Source organism: Furipterus horrens, unplaced genomic scaffold (genome assembly GCF_987537825.1).
Source record: "Furipterus horrens unplaced genomic scaffold, mFurHor1.1.pri manual_scaffold_5, whole genome shotgun sequence".
Lineage (NCBI taxonomy): Eukaryota > Metazoa > Chordata > Mammalia > Chiroptera > Furipteridae > Furipterus > Furipterus horrens.
The window spans coordinates 22296190-22315157 of record NW_028327175.1 but is presented as its reverse complement, the minus strand read 5'-3'; the positions used below and the strand labels follow the sequence as shown (position 1 = coordinate 22315157).

The 18968-nt window shown below is 40.8% G+C and overlaps 1 pseudogene; it reads right to left on the bottom strand.

The window, feature by feature from the left end:
• Positions 1 to 15186: 15186 nt before the first annotated feature.
• On the bottom strand, positions 15187 to 16818 carry LOC150008264 (lipid scramblase CLPTM1L pseudogene; annotated as a pseudogene).
• Positions 16819 to 18968: the final 2150 nt, after the last annotated feature.

Here is an 18968-nt window from a genome sequence, read left to right as displayed (position 1 = left end):
CAGAATCAATATTGCATGGATATTATTCTGATTTGATCTCTTCCACATGGATTCTCTGTAGGCTCTTTGATGACAATGCCTTTTTATAATACATTTCACATGTTAGTAATGACTTACAAATAAATTTTAAAAGAATTTAGAATAGTATCAGGTTCATAGAAAAATTGAGAAAATAGTACAGAGTTATCATATCCCCCATACCCAGTTGCCCCTGTTATTAATATTACACATTAATATGTTACATCTGTCAAAATTAATGAGCCAATATTTGTACATTATTATTGACTAAATGCCATAGATTATTCAAATTTCCTTAGTTTTTACCTAATATCCCTTTTCACTTCTACGATCTCACCCAGGATATCGTCGGCAGCCGTCGTCGTCGGCAGCCGTCCGTCTCGAGAGACGATGGTGTAGCTTCTTAAGAGTCTATCTGCACCGCCAAGAATGGCTGTGCAGTCCGACTCGGGAGTGACACGGTATCTGTCTCCTCCCGTGTTGAATCGACATCTTGTGATGACGCTGAAGCTACAGAGCCTGGGCAGGGTAATATGGAGGGTCTGCTGTTGCCCATGCAGCAGACCCCCCCTCTCTTCGCAGCTGAAGGGTCCAAGGGAAAGACGGAGTCGATACAGCTTGGGTTCAGGTGCGCCGCAGGAGTTGCCGGTGTTGACTACAACGTCAAACCGCCTTAGGGACTCCGGCTCCGGATTTTCTGTCGGGGTTTACTCCCTTAGCCTTTCCCCTGAAGAGGTATGCCGCAAGGCAGCGGAGGTTTTTTGGAGTCAGAGTTTTCCTTCTCTGATGTACCCTGACTGGAAGATCGAACCAGCGACACTTAGCTCGCAGGCCGACGCTCAATCCACTGAGCTAAACCAGCCAGGGCAAACCCAGGATATCACACCTCATTTAATCATCATGTTTTCTGAGGTTCTAGTTAACAACAAGAGTCCCTCAACTTTCCTTTTATTAATGACCTTGATAGCCTTAGGTACAACTAATAACTGTTTCATAGAGTGCACTTGCATAATTAGTATTTTGTTTCTTTAGAAAAACATACAAATAATAAAATCCTAGGTGTATTTTTCTAAACATGGAAAACATCTAAGTTCCTTGTCTCAATTTAGTTTTTTTTTAAATTATAGTTTGTATAATTCTTTGGTTAAAGGGGACAAAAGATCAATTCAATTATCTTGGGCATAAAATGAATCTTGTTTCAAGCAATTGCAAGGGACAAGCATGTCCATAACTTCAACTCAAAAGAAGATTCTTCTGCCTTTCCCTCTGGAAACTATTCTTATGACAGAAGTTATAACTATCTCTAAGCCCAAGATTACATACTTGGAATTTTTTCCAGAAAAGAGAAAAAAGTAATAACCCTTTTAATGTAGGTTGAAATAATGTTGAGAAAGTCCCTGATAGATCTGATTTAGGGATGAGAAAACCATTTGGATCAAATAAATCGCTGTGGCTCTGGACATAAGGCGGTATGACTGAATGAACAATAGGAGAAAAGTATTTTATTAGGTTTATTTCATATAGAAAAACAAAATCTTATATAGCTTTAATAAAGAAAAATAAACCCTTATTTGCTTTCCAAATTATATGTTCAGAAAATTTTTTCTTAAGATGACTTGAATCAAGAGATGGTATATCTATAACAATTAAAGCATAGTCTTAAACAGCCAATAAATAACTAGAACTCCTAGACCCTGTAAAAAATTAGGGCTGTTTATAAATGTGAAAAGGAAGAGATTTGTTGGAAGAAACAGGAATATTATCAAAGGAAGTCAAAATGAATTAAACTTAAAAATGATCCCTTTAACCCATCCTTTGAGAATGCTGATTACGCTCTCACCCAGCTGGAAAACTCATTTAGGACATATCAAATAAAACTGTAAAGTAGATTGTATTGTGTAAAAGTAAGAACATCTGAACATCTGTTAGAATCTTATAAGTTAGAGATCTTGCCTATATGCATTAAGGCTTTGGAAAGATTTGATTATGATGGCTGTTAAAAAGTCACAGATTTTGGAAGATATACCCACACAAAGCCTTTTTGTTATGATGATTGCTATGTGGTAATGATTAATCCTCACCCTCAATATCCCATGGAATACTCAGAAAACACGAACCACATGCAAGTGTCATTTTAATGCAAAACAAGGAAAAGAGATATGTGGTAGAAAGATACCTGTTTGGTGATTGTGGGAAATAAAAAGAAATACAAGACAGGCAAAGCAATAAAAATGGTGGGCTCTAATATTTTATGATCTTCACTTGTGACTTGTGACTTCTGGCAAGGGAAGAAGTGTGACTGACTCCAGGTTATCATGGAAAATTCACTCTGTGTAGTCAGAAAACCATTCACTGAGGAGAACATAGGAGAGAGGCCAGAAATTGGCTTGAGGCAGTTCACATAGTGGCCCCCCTATTACCTTAGAAGAGCAACCACATTTTCCCCCTAAATTACTTTCACTTCTCATGCATGTACCTTTAGTGAGAATCAAGATTTGAAAAAAAAAGGTATAATCCTCTTTAATGAAAGGAAAAGAGAGTATTTCTAGGATGTGAGGGGAAATGAAATGCTCATGGCAAAATATCAGGAGTCTAAGAAGTCTGTAAGAATCTCCTCAAATGCTGAAACTTCAGTTTTCACAGTAATCAGAAGAAACCTGTCTGCATTCTTTGCTACAAAAGCGCGGCATTGACAGCTTTCCTGTTGGAAAATGAAAAGAACACATAAAAACGGCAGTGGAAAATGCCTGAGAGGTAAGAGCAGAACTCTCTCGTAATCCCCTGCCCAACAAAGTCATTTGAGTGAACTCTGTGCCTTTTGCAACCTTCACCTGTACCCCCAGTTAATTTTCTTGCCTAATCTGTAAAACCCATTTCTCCTCCAAAAGAAAGACTTTCTTTTCCTCTTCATTTATTCAAATTTGGCTCATCAGATCTCTAGTATTTCTGAAGTCTTTTGTCTGGCAGGCAGTGGCCCTTTCTATAGGCTAAAGTTTGCTGTCATTCACTCCTCATGGTAATGGGAATATATGCTCCAGGGTGCCAAAATCTCATGGCTAAAAATATTTTTTAAATCATTGCAGCTGGAGGAATTTCACTCATAATATATTCCTATCCTGCTCTTTGCCATAGAGTTTTACCAAGATCCTGTAGGATAATTAATATGTTCAGGCAAATGTTTCTTTTTTTTTTTTTTTTTTTTTTTTTTTTTACAGTTTGGATATTATTTATTTGTGTAGATATAGTTTATTGATTATATTGTTACAACAGTTCCAATTTTCTCCCCCTTGTTCCCCTCCCCCCAGCACCCCCCTCCCCCAGCAATACCCCCCAAGTCCATACCCCTGGTTCGTAAAAATTAACTATCCCCCCCCTCTCAAATATTAGTACCCTTTGTAATCTTGTAAAGGACAATGGGCGAAGGTCTCAAGCTCCTCTAGCTGCTTCAAGCTGGACATGGTCGTCGTCCTACCTACCCTTGGGTCCAGAAAACCCTAATAATAGTGGGGATGTGGAGGGGAGGGTGGCCTTCCCACATGGGGAAGGATCGTGCAGACTCCAGGTCAGTTGGCTGCCTCCGGTCAACGGCGTGCTTGGTTCAACAGGCTGGTGTCCTTGTTGTGTTCTGAGGGCAACAGATTTGGCGAAAAGGGTTAAAAGACATCATTCAATCCATAACTACTAGATGACAAAAGGCAGGGATTAATTTTTCAATGTTCCATATTAGGGAAAAAAAAAGTTTCTTTGTAAGAAGGTGTGCTAGGCACATCTCGCCTGTCCAAAACCCTTTTGCCCATTATATTTAGTTTGGGCTGAGGTAAATAGTTTAGGTTTTTCCCCCTCTCAGACCTCTGGGCCTTTTCTGTCCAAGCCATTAGGATAGAAAAGAGAAACCCGTTTTAAAGTGAAGCCCACAGACCACCCCATTCTTCCCCAACCCAGCCATTTAGTTCAGCCAAACCGTTGAGTCTCAGGAGGCAGCGCTGCAGAGAGGATTAAGTGAGGCTTATGCGTACAGATAATCACTCAGGTAATGCGATCATAGGCTTATGTCCTTTGAAAACAAAAAACACGTGTTAATTTATGTAACATAACCCGCAAACAAGTCTCTAAATCTGGAGAAGAAACTTTTAAGACGGTTAGTTGCCCTGTTTTATACTCTACTACTGATCATTGTGATTTTCCTTGAATAATAATCTTTCTCCCTAAGGTTACCCTCCTTGTCTTTAAAGGGACTACATTAAGTCCATTTTTAATTTATCCTGTTCGTTTGCATAAACATAACAAGAGCAGCAAATGATCACTTATGATCTTTAGTTCTGCTTTGCTGGAACTTACCCAAGGAATATTTGGGGTGACCTTCAGTCTGTTCTTCAGGGCACAGAAGCTGTGCCACATATCTGGCATTCATCCTTGCCTGTACACACCTGTTTTTTCCAAGTCTTTCTGGTCTTTCCTTGTGCCTTAAGGTCCCTTCTAGCCATCTTTCAGGAAAACAACCTTCGTTCCTTCCTTGGAAAGATTGCTGTGGACCGCACAACCAACCATGGTACCAGGCCTTTTATCTCACGGGTTTTTATTACGCTTTGAAAGTCATTCCCAGTTCCTCAGGGCTTTCTGGTAACAATCTGAGCCAAAGTATGTCTCCTTTAGGCTTGACATTCCAGTCAAAGACTTGGTCAAAAAAAAAAAAAAAAAAAAAAAAAAGAACCTCTGTTGACAACTGGTCTTATTAGTTCTATGCAAAGGAACTTATGTCATTACTTACTTGTTTAGAATGCCAAACTCTGGAGGGATCAAATAGGGAGAAAAATATACAACGTGAAGGAAAATCTTTGTCCTAATATTCACTGAACTGGCATTTCCATTCTTCATATTTTCATTTTTCCCCCACTAAAAAATTTTTGTTTGTTTTTCCATTACAGTTGTCTCACTTTTTTAGCCCTCTTGTTTCCCTGCACCCTGTCCCTCCCCTCCCCCACATTTAGTCCCCACTCAGTTGCACCTGTCTGTGGGTCATTCATATATATATATATATTTTTTTTAACTTGACCCATCCCCTTACACCTTTCTTTTCCTCCCCCCCGCCCCCCATTGTTACTGTTAGTCTACTTCTTGTTTACATACCTCTGGTTCAATTTTGCTCATTTGTTTGTGTTGTTCATTAGTTTCCTGTAATAGGTGACAGCATAAGGTATTTTTCTTTTGTTGCCTGGCTTATTTCACTAAGCATAATTTTCTCTAGTTCCATCCATGTTGTTGCAAATGGTTGAAGTTCCTTCTTTCTTTCTGATACATAGAACTCCATTGTGTAAATGTACCACAGTTTTTTGATCCACTCATCTACAGATGGGCATTTAGGTTGTTTCCAGCACTTGGCTATTGTAAATAGTGCTGCTATGAACATTGGAGTGCATAGGTTCTTTTGAATTGGTGTTTCAGGATTTTTTGGATATAATCCTAGCAATGGAATTGCTGGTTCAAAAGGCAGTTCCATTTTTAGTTTTTTAAGGAAATTCCAAACTGTTTTCCACAGTGGCTGCACCAATCTGCATTCCCACCAGCAATGCACCAGGGTTCCCGTTTCTCCGCATCCTCTCCAGCACAAGTTGTTTGTTGATTTGTTGATGATTGCCATTTTGACTGGTGTGAGGTGGTATCTCATTGTGGTTTTAATTTGCATCTCTCTGATGGCTAGTGATGTTGAGCATACTTTCATATGTCTATGGGCCCTCTGTATGTCTTCTTTGGAGAAGTGTTTGTTCAGATCCTTTGCCCATTTTTTAATTGGGTTGTCTGTCTTCTTGGTGTTGAGTCATATGAGTTCTTTATATATTTTGGAGATCAATCCCTTGTCTGAGATGTCATTGGCGAATATATTTTCCCATATGGTTGGTTTCCTTTGCATCTTGCTGATGTTTTCTTTAGCTGAGCAGAAACTTTTTAGTTTGATGTAGTCCCATTTGTTTATTCTTTCCTTTATTTCCCTTGCCATAGGAGATGTATCAGTGAAAATGTTGCTACGTGGGATATCTGAAATTTTCCTGCCTATTTTTTCCTCTAGGACTTTTATGGTGTCACGGCTTACATTTAAGTCTTTGATCCATTTTGAGTTTATTCTGGTGTATGGTGTGAGCTGGTGGTCTAGTTTCATTTTTTTGCATGTCCCTGTCCAGTTCTCCCAACACCATTTGTTGAAGAGGCTCTTTTCATTCCATTTGATGTTCTTTCCCCCTTTGTCAAATATTAGTTGACCATATGAACCTGGGCTTATTTCTGGGCTCTCTATTCTGTTCCATTGATCTATATGTCTGTTTTTATGCCAGTACCAGACTGTTTTGATTACCGTGGCCTTGTAGTATAGTTTGATATCGGGTATTGTGATTCCTCCTACTGTGTTCTGCCTCAAAATTGTTGTGGCTATTCGGGCTCTTTTTTTGGTTCCATATAAATTTTTGAAGTATTTGTTCTAGGTCTGCGAGATATGTTGCTGGTATTTTAATAGGGATTGCATTGAATCTATAAATTGCTTTGGGTAGTATGGACATTTTAATGATGTTGATTCTTCCCATCCATGAGCATGGTATACGCTTCCATTTATTTGTATCTTCTTTAATTTCTTTCTTCAGTGTTATGTAGTTTTCTGTGTACAGGTCTTTTACCTCTTTGGTTAAGTTTATTCCTAGGTATTTTATTTTTCTTGTTGCTATGGTAAATGGGATTTTTCTTTCAGTTTCTATCTCTGAGTTTTTATTGTTGGTGTATAAAAATGCCTTCGATTTCTTAATATTGACTTTGTATCCTGCTATTTTGCCGAATTCACTTATTAGATTGAGTAGTTTTTTTGTGGAGTCTAAAGGATTTTCTATGTACACTATCATGTCATCTGCAAATAATGACAGTTTTACTTCCTCTTTTCCAATTTGGATGCCTTTTATTTCTCTTTCTTGTCTGATTGCTGTGGCTAGAACTTCCAAGACTATGTTGAATAGGAGTGGAGAGAACGGACATCCTTGTCTTGTTCCTGATTTCAGGGGGAATGCTCTCAGTTTTTGCCCATTGAGTATGATGTTGGCTTCAGGTTTCTCATATTTGGCCTTTATTATGTTGAGGTATGCTCCCTCTATTCCCATTTTGCTGAGAGTTTTTATCATAAATGGGTGTTGTACTTTATCAAATGCTTTTTCCGCATCTATTGATATGATCATGTGGTTTTTGTCTTTCATTTTGTTTATGTGGTGTATCACGTTTATTGATTTCCGAATATTAAACCATCCTTGCATCCCTGGGATGAATCCTACTTGATCGTGGTGTATGATCTTTCTAATGTATTGCTGGATCCGGTTTGCCAATATTTTGTTGAGGATTTTAGCATCTATGTTCATCAGCGATATTGGTCTGTAGTTTTCTTTCTTTGTTGTGTCTTGACCTGGTTTTGGAATTAGGGTTATACTGGCTTCATAGAACGAGTTTGGGAGTCTTCCCTCTTCTTGTATCTTTCGGAATAGTCTGAGGAGGATAGGAGTTAGTTCTTTCCTAAATGTTTTGTAGAATTCACTTGTGAAGCCATCTGGTCCTGGGCTTTTGTGTGCTGGGAGTTTTTTGATTACTGCTTCAATTTCGCTAGCTGTTATTGGTCTATTCAGACTTTCTGCTTCTTCTTGATTCAGTTTGGGCAGACTATAGTTTTCCAGGAATCTGTCCATTTCCTCTAGGTTGTCAAATTTCTTGCCATACAGTTGTTCGTAATAATTTCTTATAATTCTTTGTATTTCTGTGGTATCAGTTGTGATTTCTCCTCTTTCATTTCTGATTTTATTTATTTGGGTTCTTTCTCTTTTTTTCTTGATGAGCCTGGCTAAAGGCTTGTCAATTTTGTTTATCTTTTCAAAGAACCAGCTCCTACTCTTGTTGATCTTTTGAATTGTTACTTTAGACTCTATGTCATTTAATTCTGCTCTGATCTTGATGATTTCCTTCCCTCTACTTGATCTGGGTTTTGCTTGTTGTTCTTCCTCTAGTTCTTGTAGCTGTAGGGTTAAATTTTTTATTAGAGATTCTTCTAGCTTTTTTAGGTAGGCTTGTATTGCTATGAACTTTCCTCTTAAGACTGCTTTCGCTGTATCCCATAGGTTTTGGGTTGTTGTGTGTTCATTATCATTGGTTTCCAGGAACTTTTTGATTTCTTCCTTGATGTCATTGTTAACCCATTCATTATTTAATAGCATGTTATTCATTCTCCATGACTTTGAATGTTTTTGAGTTTTTTCCTTGAGGTTGATTTCCAATTTTAAGGCATTGTGATCTGAGAAGATGCTTGATATAATTTCAATTTTCTTGAATTTATTGAGGCTTGTTTTGTGTCCTACCATGTGGTTTATCTTTGAAAATGTTCCATATGCACTTGAGAAATATGTATATTTTGCTTCTTTGGGGTGTAAACTTCTATATATATCGACTAAGTCCATTTGATCTAAAGTGTTGTTCAGTGCCTCAATATCTTTGGTGTTTCTTTGCTTTGAAGATCTGTCCATTGTTGACAATGGGGTGTTAAAGTCCCCTACGATGAGTGTGTTGCTGCCTATATCTTTCTTGGAGTCTTTCAAAATTTTCCTTACATATTTGGGTGTTCCTAAGTTGGGTGCATATATATTTATAAGGGTTATATCTTCTTGATGGATTTTTCCCTTAAGTATTATGAAATGCCCTTCTTTGTCTCTTTTTATGGACTTTGCTGTGAAATCTGTTTTGTCTGATATAAGTATTGCTACCCCGGCTTTTTTTTCATGTCCATTTGCTTGGAATACATTTTTCCATCCCTTTACTTTCAGTCTGTGTAGATCTTTTGTTCTAAGGTGAGTCTCTTGTAGACAGCATATATGTGGGTCATTCTTTCTAATCCATTCTGCTACCCTATGTCTTTTAATTGGAGCGTTTAATCCATTTACATTTAAGGATATTACTGATAAGTACTTATTCATTGTCATTTTCCCCCTTTGTACTCGTGTTCTTCTCTGTTTCTCTCTGTTTCTTTATCTTTTTAGAGCAGACCCTTTAGCATCTCTTGCATTGCTGGTTTGGTGGAGATGTATTCTTTTAGTCTTCCTTTGTCTGAGAAACTCCTTATTTCGCCTTCCATTTTGAATGAGAGCCTTCCTGGGTAGAGTATTCTTGGTTGTAGGCCTTTGTTTTTCATTGCTTGGAATATTTTTTGCCATTCCCTTCTTGCTTGTAGTGTTTCTGCTGAGAAATCTGAGGATAGCCTTATTGGAGCTCCCTTGTATGTTATTAGTTGTTTCCCTCTTGCTGCTTTTAGGATTCTCTCTTTGTCTTTGGATGTTGCCATTTTAATTATGATGTGTCTTGAGGTGGGCCTGTTGGGGTTCATCTTCATTGGGACCCTCTGTGCCTCCTGGATTTGCGTGACTCTTTCTCTCCTCATGTGAGGGAAGTTTTCTGTCATTAGTTTTTCAAAGAGGTTTTCTATCCCTTGCTCTTCTTCTTCTCCTTCTGGAATTCCAATGATACGGATATTGTTACGTTTCATGTTGTCCTGCAGCTGTCTTAGAACCTCTTCAGTCTTGTTCAGTCTTTTTTCATTTTGTTGCATTGTCTGGGAGTTTTTGTGTACGTTGTCCTCCAGCTCGCTGATCCAATCTTCTGCTTCCTCTAGCCTGCTTTTAATTCCTTCTACTGTGTTCTTCAATTCAGAGATCGTATTCTTCATTTCCTCCTGGCTCTTATTGATAGCTTCCATGTCCTTTTTGATGCTGGTATAATTCTCAGTAAGTTCCTTATAGTTCTTCTGGAGTTCACTGTAGTTTTTCTGGAGTTCTTTGTAGTTTCCGCTGAGCTCATTTAGCTTCTCCATAATCCATGTTTTAAATTCTGTATCTGATATTTTGCTCCCCTCTATTTCATTTAGCACTCTTTCTGGGGATTCTACCTTTCCTTTTGATGGGGGGTTGTTTCTCTGTCTCCCCATTTTTGTGATTCCTTTTGTTTGTTGGTGCTTCTTAGAATGATCAGTTCTTCCTGGATCTGCCTCTGGTAGCGTCAGATCATGTACCAGACTGGCCCTAGGCAGCCTGTTGGAGACTTCCAGGGATCTACTGCCTTTGTCTCTCTTCTTTAGTTGTTACTATACTGAATCTGTGATCAGCCGTCAGGCTTAAGGACCGTGGGTGTGGCAACTTAATTCCTGTAGACAGGGCTTTTATTTCCCCTTAGTATGACACCACTTGGAGGGGGATGGTCTGTCTGCTGTACTGGGGCTGAGTCAGCACTGGCTGGTCCTGGGAGGGGGTTAGTGTAGCTTCCACTTACTCCTCCACCCTCCTGGATCTCCGTCTGTGTTGTCCGTGATGATATTTCTTTAATCTGTCTGGTTGTATTTCAGCTACTTTTTGGTGGATCTTTTTCTCTGGTTATTTGATTGAGAGTCACTCTGCCCACCTTGTCTTGAGATCTTTTGTGAAGGTGCTGCTAAAACATAATTACACAACCCAGGCAAGAAACCCACACCCTCCAATGTCTCCCCCAAATACAATCCCACTATAGGCTGCAAATGAGCCCGTGTTAATATACTTGTGGAGATACTGGGACTCTTATTTCGTAGGAGAAACAGAAAGGAGTTGTTTTAAATGAAGGAAGGGTAATTTTTGAGCTGGAAGTTGATAGAGTATTAATATTAACAATTGGGATCAAGGTTATGTAAGAGAGCAATTAACACTTGCACTGTCTGTTTGAAAAGGAGGGGAGGGTTACAGTGTGGAGAGAGAAAGTGGAAGTGTATAGTATTAGGATTATATAATCGGTATGTACTATATGATTAGCGTGGGAGGTAGGGTAGACACAACAGACATCCAGGTAGACAGACAGCCAGAAATTGAAAGAGAGGGCTGGGGAGGTTAGAAGGTAGGAAATAGATTGAGAGAGAATTTTTTAAGGATAAAAATACAGAGTAGAAAATAGCAAGACAGGAAGGGAGAGAGGAAAGAGAGAGAGAAAGTAGAGAAGAGAAGGGTAGGAGAGAGAACAAAAGAAGAAGGGGAGGTAGAAGAGAGGGGATTGGATTAAAATTCTTTTTTAAATTATATGTTATAAAAAAGATTAGGAGATTAAAACATGATATAAAGTTGCAAGATAGAGAGAAAAGGTGAATATAGAGAGAGAGGAATAGGAGATAGGAAAGCAAGAGGATTTGGGAGGAAAAGAGCTCAGAGGAGGGAAGGAAATCAGGAGGAAGAGGAGATATTAGGGAGGGGAGGATTGAAATTGAAGAGTTGGCAAAAGATAGGATGAAGGAGAGAAATACAAGAGGTAGGGAAAGAAGTGGGGGGGTGGGGTAGAAAAAGAGAAGGGGTAAGAATAGGAGAGTAAAGGGATAGGGGGATAGATTAGAATTATAATTTGAATATTAAGAGATTAGAATATAAAGTGTAATAGGGAGAGAGAGAGATTATGTATAGGGAGAGAAGGAAAATAAGGACAAGAGATGAAAGAAAAATGAATGTAGACTGAAGGGGGACAAAATAAAGAAAGAAATTTAATAAAGTTGAAGGTGAGTAGCGCAGAGAAAGGAGAGGGTGAGAAAGGGAGAGAACTTAAAATTATAAAATTAACTGAGAATAGGATGCAGGGGAGAATGAATGCTAAGGGGAGAGAAGGGGGGGAAGGGGAGGGGAGAAAAGGAGCGAGAATAAGAAGGGACTGACGGTAGGGGTAGTTAGAGAGAGAGTGAGAGATAAAAGAATGAGGATTTTAACTCAATTCAACTTTTATGCACAGTCTCTGGGTGTTTTTGGTTTGTTTGTTTTTTGGTTTTTCCTTGCTTCCTTCCTGAGTCTGCTCCTATTCAAAATTCCATGAGTTTCAAATCTTTTCTGGTTGGTTGGCTGGCTGTGGGAGGGTTCTGCGTGATTCTGGGGTTGCTAGTCTGTTTTTCGTGGGCCTACCACCGCTCTGCTGTGAGCTGCCTTTAGTTGTCCCCTCCTGAGGCAGCCTCAGCCCTCCTCAGGCTTGTCCAGCTACTCCTTCCCTCTGTCGGTCCAGCCTGTGCCTGCCAGCAATCCCCGCCCTGCCTCCGGTCCTGTCTCTATTCCCAGGCTACAGCTTCTGCTCTCTTTCCTGTCTATATGCCTGCGCACCCCACCTCTCTCCCTGTCTCAAGATCGTCCTTTTGTTCTGCAGGACTCTGGCACAGTCGGTCAAAGTGCCGGGCCCAGTGGCCCTTTCCTGCCCAGGGCCTCTCCCCTAGTCTGGAGCTTTGCAGTGGCTTTCCTGCCTGTGCTCTTCTCCTTGCCCCAAAACTTTCTCTATTCCGAGCTACCGCTTCCGCTGGCTTCCCTGTCTATCGGCCTGCGCGCTCTATCTTTCTTCCCGCCACAGCACCGTCCCTTTGTTCTGTGGGACTCTAGTGTGGTCGGTCAGCGCAGCACTCTCCTTCCCCGGAGCTCTCTGCCGGTTTGGAGCTTCACAGCAGCCCTTCCCTGCGGGCCCTTCTCCTTGCCCTAAAACCGTCTCCCCTCCAGAACCTCCGCCTCCGCTCTCTTCCCTACTTACACACCCTGCGCGTCCTGTTTCTCTCTTAGCCCCAAACCTGCCTTTTGTTCTGTGGGATTCTAGCGCGACTAAAGAGCAAACACTGATTTCAAGAACACAGTTCTCCCCCGGTCCGGAGTTCCGAAACAGCTTTTCTGTGCGGCCTGTCTCCTAGCCCCAAAACTGCTCCTTTGTTCTGTAGGGCCCTAGCGCTAGTGCTGGGCGCGCCCGGGATGCCGAGCTTTCCGTCGGAGGTTGCAGCTGAGGATGTTTCTCTCTAGACTCAGGTCACACAGTTTCTCCCAGTCCTGGTTGTTCACTGTTCTCTCCCTCCTCTGGCTTTTTCGGCCAAATCCTCTCCCTAACTCCCTACAAGAATTCACTCCCAGCTAGTGAGCTCTCCGGCTTGATACTGCAAATGCACGGAGTCTCAGAATGACTCAGCTGCAGTTTGTGATAAACCCCTCCACCCCCCTCCACGCTGCTCCCACGATCTCCTCCCTGTTCACGTTATCAGATATTCCCACTCACTCAGTCATTCCTCCCCGAGTTTGTTCCTCCTACATTGTCTCCTTAACAGGAGCGAGCTGAGAACACTGTTCCTACTCCGCGGCCATCTTCGGTATCCCCTCCAAATGTTTCTTAAAACACTGTTTTTGAAAATGAGTATTAGATTCTCAACAATGAGATATTTAATTCTAAGCTTTAAGAAATCTGATAACCTTTAAGATTGTGATAAAATTTATAAAATTTGTCAACATAAGCTTCAAAGAAACACCTTTTCAATTTTTGACTTTGAATGTAATCTTTTATTTAATCTTTATTGTATTTTTTCCATTACCATTTAGTCCCTTTATACCCCCTCCCCCAGCAATCACCACACTGTTGTCCATGCCCATGAGTCCTTTTTCTTTTTTTGCTCAATCCCTCTCTACCCTACCCCTACCCCCTGCTGTTATCCTGCTCTCCATCTACCCGTCTGTTCCTGTTTTCCTTATTAGTTAAGTTTGCTCATTAGATTCCACATATGAGTGAAATCATATGGTATTTGTCTTTCTCTGACTGGCGTATTTCACTTAGCATAATGTCCTCCAGGTCCATCCATACTGTCACAAAGGGTAAAATTTTCTTCTTTTTTACAGCCAAGTAGCATTCCATTGTGTAATGTCCCATAATTGTTTTATCCACTCATCTACTGATGGACACTTGGGCTGCTCCCATATCTTGGTGATTGTAAATAATGCTGCATTGAACATAGGGGTGCTTATGTTCTTTCATATTAGTGTTTTGGATTCTTTCAGATATATTCCCAGAGAGGGGTAGCTGGGTCAAAAGGCAGACCCATTTTTTTTATTTTTTGAGGTACCTCCATATTGTTTTCCACAGTGGCTATACCAATCTCATAAAAGGTGCTTATAAACAAGGATTTATTGATCTGATATCATAATGTGGCCAAATAGACCAAAGAAGCAGTGTCAGTAATGGTCTATATGACTAATGCATGCATTCAAATACTATAGGAATTAGCAGAAGGAGAGGAAAATTCTGACTAATATGCTATGACTAATGTGAAAATATAACAGAAGTACGTTTCCAAATATTTCTTAGAGAAAAAAATTATTTCTCTAAACGGCCACTTAAAATTTTCAATAATAGACACAGTGCTTTTATAAGTGTTTTCCTTGACTGTATACATTAATCAGTGGTCCAAAGAAATTCCCTAAATTTTAACTAAGATTTGCTGGTAGTCATGCAGAACTGAGTGTTTCAATCATGAAGTTCTAAGAGCAAGTTTTAAATGAGTGAATTTAGATAAGAAGTGATCTTTATTTACCAGCCAGTATTTTGTAGATGAGGAGACTAACACTGAAGGGAAATTAATTTTCCAAGTTAGATTCAGTCTGAGGTTATAGAGTTTCTCTAAGGTGGCCTAATTCTCAGGGTTAATTTACAAGGACACAGAACGATGTAAAGCCAAATATCCTCTAAGTATGAGATTATACTTCTTCAGTTTCCATTTCCACTATCTAATGTTTACTGAAATGGATTACAGAAAGATGCAGCTGTCTTTGGACACTCCTCAACATTCTTTTTTTCAGAGAAATTTATTTTATTTTAAAATAGAAACATACATACATTAAGCTTTAAAATAGTCAAATTTTAAACAAAAAGGAAAAAAGCCATTTGATCCCAGAGTCTATACAGCATGGATTTAGAGGCATTTGAAATTTCACATAAGGACCACTTACAGACAACTGGAGATGGAAACCCGCTCCTCCCTGCCTCCGGAGTCTGCTGGGTGGGGGGACACTGAGGTGATGGTGCAGCTGCTGCTCACACTGGATACTCCTGAGCCAAGAGCCACCAATGGCCAAGGGTGACCATGTGCACCCAACATCTCAGTGACCGAGACAGAAGTCTTCATGCTGGCGGCATCCTAAGTGAAGCCTGTTCCTCTCAAACACCACATGAAGGGACTCAGGAGACGTAGGAGCAGCATTCGGAGGTTTTGGCAATGTAGAAGGTATAACATCCAGGAATTCACCAGAAGCATCCAAAAATACTCAGTCAGCTGACCCTCCAAGACTTGCTGTGCAGAAGCCGGCTGACAGCCCAGGCCAGGGCTCAATGTGTGTGGAGTTACTGCTGGGGCCTCTCCTCGTAGGACTCCCCGAACTTGTTCACTCTGCTCCTGTGCACAGGGTAGAACCATCGCTGGTACAGGTAGATGAGGAACACCACATCGTCCCTGAAATAGGCCAGGCGATGGGAGGTGGGCATAGTGATGATGAAGGCGAAGACGTCATCAATGAAGGTGTTGAATGCCTTGTATGTGAAGGCCTTCCAGGGCAGGTGCGCCACCAACTTCATCTTGTAGTTCACGAAAAGCTGAGGCAGCATGAAGAGGAAGCCGAAGGCATACACCCCATGGACAAAGCTGTTGATTAACCAGGAATACCAACTCTTATACTTGATGTTCAGTAGTGAGTAGATGGCACCCGCGATGCACAGAGGGTAGAGCAGGTAGGACAGGTACGTCATGGCCTGAGTGTCGTACTCCTCGGTTTTCCTCTCAGACTTACTGTAGGTGCCAAAGTGAAACTTGGGCCTGAGTCCTCTCCAAACAATAGGCATTTTCAGTGCCTTTTTTACTTTCCACAGCTCAAGGGCGGCTCCGACACCCACTGGGACGAGCACCAGCAGGCTTGTCTGCTCGTCCAGCAGGAACAGGAAGATGACCACAGTGCTGAAGCAGCGCCAGAGCGCTGCTTTGGTGGACATCCCAACCATGCTCTTCTTTTTGTTCCAGAAACTGATGTCATTTTTAAATGCCAGGAAATCAAACAGGAGGTGAAATGCTGCGACAAAGACGGTCAATGCTAAGAAGTACAAGTTGGTATCAGCAAAAGTTCCTTTAACTTCATTAGCATCTTTCTCTGAAAACCCGAACTGCTGCAGGGAGTACACTGCGTCCTGCATGTGGATCCAGAAGCGGAGCTTCCCCAGCGAGATCCTGTCATAGGACACAGTGAGGGGCAGCTCGGTGGTGGAGCGGCTGATGACCATAAGGTCCTTTACCCGATCGCTGAGCTGGTCGATGAACAGGATGGGGAGGTAGTGCACGGTCTTCCCAAGTTGGATCATCTTCATGTATCGATGCACATCAGCAGGCAGGGAGGACCCGTCAAAGACAAAGTCGTCCACCATCACATTTAGTGTCAGTCTTGGTCTCCAGTGAGAAACAGGCTCATCCAGGGCACTCACTGGCTTCTTCTCAGCTTCGATCTTCTGCGTAGCAGATTCCCTAGTGAGCAGATTGACTTCTTCCGGTTTGGGGACCATGTATGTGGTCAGAGGGCTCACCAGATGCACCTGCTTCCCATCGTGCCATGGCAGAATGCCAGCATGATGAAGGAGGATATAGGCATATAGCGTCCCGTTATTTCTTGTTTTCTTTGGTACAGAAACATTAACTGTCCTTTCAAATTTGGACTCCACGTCAAAGTCTTCCACGTTCAAGACAAGATCCACGTTGTTCTCAGCACCAATGTTGCACCGTGTGGTGGTACAGACACTCAGCTGTCGCTTGGGCTTCCGCGCCAGGCAGGGCTGGATGCAGTTACCATCGCTGGCGCACGGGCGGGTGTAGACCCTGCCGTATGTGACCCAGCAGGTGTGCACCACATACACCGCAAACACGGCCACCACCAGGCTGGTGAAGGCGCAGCGGCCGCTCCACATGGCGCCGCCACCCCCGGCCAGAGCGGGGTGCCCACCCGCTCTGGTCCGTCCCGCTGCCGCGGGCCCTGCGAACCTCCTGTCCCGAGCCCTGTCGGACATTCCTGCCGCTGCCGCTCACCGTAGAGCCGCTGCCTGCCGGGGAACTAAGGCGCCGGGCGCCGCTGCCGCCGTCGCCTACCTCCTCCTCAACATTTTGAATGCTACCATAAATTTTTGTATTTTGTTAATTTTAACATAATGGCAATTCTTGGAGAACACTGAAGATATCCAATAATGTATCAAGATCAGATATAGCAATCTTTGATATATGCACTTTGGAACAATGAGCCCACTGTTCTATGTACTTTGCAATGATTTTCTATCACTTGATATAAAGTGATTTTGTTGAAGGAATGTGTATATTGTTCATAAAGATAGTATGTAGCCTTTAGTCACAGCAAACTTTAATTCCCATAACAACAGTGAGTAAAAAGCTTTCTGTTATAAACTTTTAAACTATAGCCCCCCCAAATACCTTTAAGTATAATTTCATAAGGAGGACCTACTGCAATTAAAAACTTGAAAGCAATAATATACAAAAATAAATTACATAGTTACATTAAAAATTTGGTAGATTAATAAATGCAATAATGCCTAAGTAAAATAAATAAATAAAATTACATACAATTCTTTAGAGAAAAGGGAAGAAAAGTTTTAAGAAAGGATTAAAATCCCCTTTATTAATTAGATTCTTCAAAAAGGAAAGTCAGTGAAATTGTAGAAAACCACAACAAAAAATAAAAATTTCCATTCATGTCAAATGATGACTATGTGCCAGATAATGTGGTAAACATTTAATTGTATCAGTATTTAAACTTATTGAAAACAACCACAGGAAGTGGTTGTCATTATCCTGATTTAATAAATGATAAAAATGGAGCTGTTTACTCCCCACTTATTCAACAAATAGTCATTGAATATCTGCTATGTTGACTACCTTGGCCAGTGAACAAAGACATGTAATTCCTAAGGTCACAGAGTCACAATCCAGCAGGGTAGATAGACAATACAAATGAAATATACTTGATAGGTCTTGGTAAGAATTAAGAGGAAAATTTAGGCAGAATAAGGAGTGCTTGCTTGGTAATAACAGAAAAGTTGGTGTTGTATGTTAAACAGATTGGGGTTGACAGCTCTAATGTACTAGCATCCCAGTAGAGATCTGAGTCAAGCGAGGAAGAGAATCATGATTTTGATTAAGTAAGTGCAATTTCGACAGAGGAAATACCAAGTGCAGAGCCCCTGTTATAGGCAGATTACCCCGAGTGACTCCATTGATTAATGATGAGGCCATAGTTCTAAGCCTCTCCTTAAGGGATTTGGAACCTGTGTTCTTACCAGCTACAGAGTAGCATCCTCTGGAAAGTTAGCACCTTCTCAAACATCATCTAAGATACTGTATATTATGAAAGAATATTATAATACAATATATGGTTTGCTAATATATACTGTAATGATGTATATTTAGCTGTAATTTTATTTTTATTATAAATCTATACTTCTTATAATTTACATTTTGTGTTTTAAAATGACTCAAAATTATCGCTTGGTGTTTCTATGCATGTGTATACTACCACTACATTCTACTCTAAGAAATCCCTGTATTTCATTATTCAAATTTACAAAATAGAACGTTTTTTTTTACCATGAAAAACTGTTTAAATTAAATTTTTTAGAAAATATTCACTCCCATAGTACATTTATCTTTCTTTCGGGCCACTAATTGGGTTCTGGACTCAATTTCAATGTGTGTGTGTTTGTGTATGTGAGAGAGAGAGCGGGAAAGAGAGAGAGAAAGGTGGGGTTCCCCACACTTCCAACAAAGACCTGCTGGATGTCCTGCAATTCAACTCAGTTTTGGCACCATAGACCCAGAAATAGCACCAGATCCCACAAGTTAAGGGTTCAGTCCTACAACATTGCCCTCATCCCAACTTCAGACACCAGCTGAAATCCTAGGTTGTTGTCTGTGCTTCTGACAAACTTGCTATACATTGGGGGTTCTGCTGATCCCTTCTTTGACATCAACTTTTATAAACCTACTCTTCATGTACTTTGGAACAAGTGAGCCCACTGTTATAGGTACTTTGGAATGATTTTCTATTACTTGATATAAAATAATATAA